Raw genomic sequence first — 3,326 nt, 5'->3', positions numbered from 1 at the left:
CAAACACACCCCCCCCCCGGGGGGGGCATACGCGCCCCCCCCCCCCCCACAACTTCTTGCCCACCAAAAAAATCTGCATCTAAAAAATATGTATCAAAGTTAGCATGAACCACACGACTTCTTGTAATGATGGTCCGTTCACCAGTTAAATTTTTTTGGATCACTATTATGGTTGCAAAAATAGAAAAAAGAAAATCGCAACATATTGAACCGATTACTCTGCCACGAGCTTTGATTAGCCTCCCTCTAGTCGTTATCGCTTCTTGCTCAGAGACTTCTTTTGTCTTGGCCTCATCCATGGCCATCTTTTTGATCTTCTAAGCATTGACTGTTTTCTCACAAATGACCTCCGTAGCATCAGAGAAGCCCCACGAGATAGTCATCATCAGACCAAGAATTCCAAGAAATAGGATCGAACTCAAAGTTACCAGACTGATACACTTAGGAACTGAGAGTAGTTGATCGTTGATACCAACTCCTTAACCTGGGATAGTCAGTGCCCTTTATTCTCTTGAAGGCATCACCAATCGATATAGTCTTGATTCCCAATTCTCAAACAACGAGGCAATGAAAAATTTTTATTACCATCCATTTACCTTATTTTTCAAACCAAGGAATTGGAATCGACCGACTGGCCCAAGCTGATTGTATCCATCGACTCTATATGGAAGGAAAACAAGCGACTGAATAAGTAAGTCAAACATGGGATCCCCATCCACCAACAAAAAATAACGTAAGTCATTATTGTTGCAACAGAGTTCGACTTAATCTATGTTGGCATGACCCCATAAAAATTGAAAATAACCCTAAGCTCTTGAAATAAGGACAGTCATAACACTACAGGAAAAAAAATACAAAAACCGATGGCAAAACCAACGACCTCAATTTGCGTTAGAAAAAATGTTCAATTTTTTGATGGTTTAGCGATTGTTTATAATCTGAGTTATTTGCGATGACATAATTATTGAACAAGTCATCACTCATCAACTATAATATTTTTTCCTAACAGTTTTAATTATTACCGACACATTAAACCGTCAGTTAGAAGACAAAGTTAACCGACAGTAATATTTCATCGGTTATCTTCGAACTTGCCATCTGACGGGTATTAACCGACACATTTTTTTAATAAATGACAGAAATTTCCATCAGTAATAGTGTTAAGAACAGATGAATTTAATCGTTTATTATCCATTGAAAATAATCCATTTTATCGCCATACTCGTGGCTCTCATCCTCTTGCTCTAATCAACTCCCACACCTACTCCTCTCTCCTCGAAACCCTCTCCTCCTACAACCCTCTAATCGCCCTCCATCCCCCTCATTGTTTCATCCAAAACCATCATTTTTGTCACCGAACCTTCGCAAGATAGCCCCAACAAAAGCTAGTTGGGAACACATCGACGGGAACACGATTTACAGTGATCAGAAAGTGATCACTCCACTCCCCTCCTATCCAAAATGATCGAGGAAGGCAACTTTTCTTCTTCATTTTTCTTTTTTATTTTCATTTCTTTGGAGGAATGCATTTAGGGTTTAGGATTTAGGTACTATAAAGAGATTTAACTAAATAATTTTCTATTTTAGTTAAATTACATCAGGGATTGGCTTTATGCCCATATGTTTTTGTTTTAGTTATGGATGCTCTTACTAGATATTTATAAAAGGATGTGCACTAGTGTATGCTTCTCGCTGATGGTATCCTTCTTGTGGATAAGACTACGAAAAGAGTTTAAGAAAAAAAAATTAGATTATGGAGGTAAACATTGAAATCTAAAGGCCTTCGTTTGAGTAGATCTAGAACTAAAGACATGATATGTAATTTTAGTGGTAGTAGCTATAGTGGCAGAGTTGTAACTACAGGTGATCAAAGCATTAAAAGGTGTGAACGTCTTAGATATCTCATGTCTCTCGTTCAAATTTTAGGTGATATAGATAAGGATGTGCATAGTAGATTTCAAGTTGGTTGGTTGAAGTGGAGGAATGCATCTGACCTATTGTGTGATAGAAAATACTATTTAAACTTGAAGGAAAATTTTATAAGATGGTGATGAGATCTGTAATGTTCTATGCGCAAAATGTTGGTTTTATAAGATGGTGATGAGACCTGTAATGTTCTATGCGCAAAATGTTGGCCTTTATATTAAGGGGTAGTTCGGTTGGAAGTGGGATTAGTTTGAATGAGTTTTAATAAATCCTGCAAATCTAGAATTTTCAAATCCTGTGGTACGTGCCTAATCCGAATTAGGAATTAGTTTGAAATATGACAATCACTCAGAAATTGATTCTAAGTTTGACTCGCACATGAAACTCGAGTTGAAATAAACACGCTGATGTACGGGCCAAATTTTGGATCAAATTTATTTGGAAGTTACAAACCAAATTTATTTGGAAGTTACAAACCAAATTTATTTGGAGACTACATCATCTTAGCTCAAATTCGGATTATTTAACATCTTAGCAATGTTAGTTCTGTCGAATATCATTAAACATTCATGGATCATAATTGTTAAGTATCATTACAAGCACATTGTTCCTGAAAACAAACAAGTATGATGGGAGATCTGAAAAAGGTAGTGTTGTTTAAGGAATACATAAAAAAGAAGATAAGTTGCTAATAATACATCAATAGGTAAAGCTCATATTTCTTGGCCACGAGCTGCACAAAAATGAGCGAGGTCAACCGTCATGTAAACCAATAGAAGAGTACAACTATTACATGTTGAAAAGCTCCACATTTGAATAATAACATATGATTTAGAATAGAGACATTTGACTAACTCTTTTATAAAAAAAATTGCCTTGATAAATACAAATATCACTTCAAACAAAACACAAAGTTAAAAATCAAATCTTTTTTTATAAAATTAATACCACTTTGATATAAAACCATAAAAAACAACCCTAAATAAACTAATGGCTAGAATTCTTGTATTTGGAGCAAACTATTTACTATGAAGACAACAAAACTAAAATGGTGCAAGCAAATACAAATAAGAGTTAAAAAATTGTACATGCCAAATCATTAAACCCATAATAGCTACACCTTTAACCCTACACCTTTTCAAACATGGAGGAATGGCTACAAAATGGGTTTAGGAACGTTGGAGCTATGCCTCATGCAAATACAAACAAGATGGAGATAGGGTTATCAGATATGTTGTTAGTTTATTAGAGACTATTAATTTTTGTATTCTTATACATTACTAATTTTAAAATAAAGGCAATCAGATTACGACATCCCAACGTAAATTTTTGAGTCTTTCATATCAAATTAAAAATATCACTATATTTCGAGCTCAAAAAGTGCGTTCGTGTTCGGCTCG

This window comes from Phalaenopsis equestris, unplaced genomic scaffold (genome assembly GCF_001263595.1).
Source record: "Phalaenopsis equestris unplaced genomic scaffold, ASM126359v1 Scaffold000026, whole genome shotgun sequence".
NCBI lineage: Eukaryota > Viridiplantae > Streptophyta > Magnoliopsida > Asparagales > Orchidaceae > Phalaenopsis > Phalaenopsis equestris.
This window is presented reverse-complemented; position numbering follows the sequence as displayed.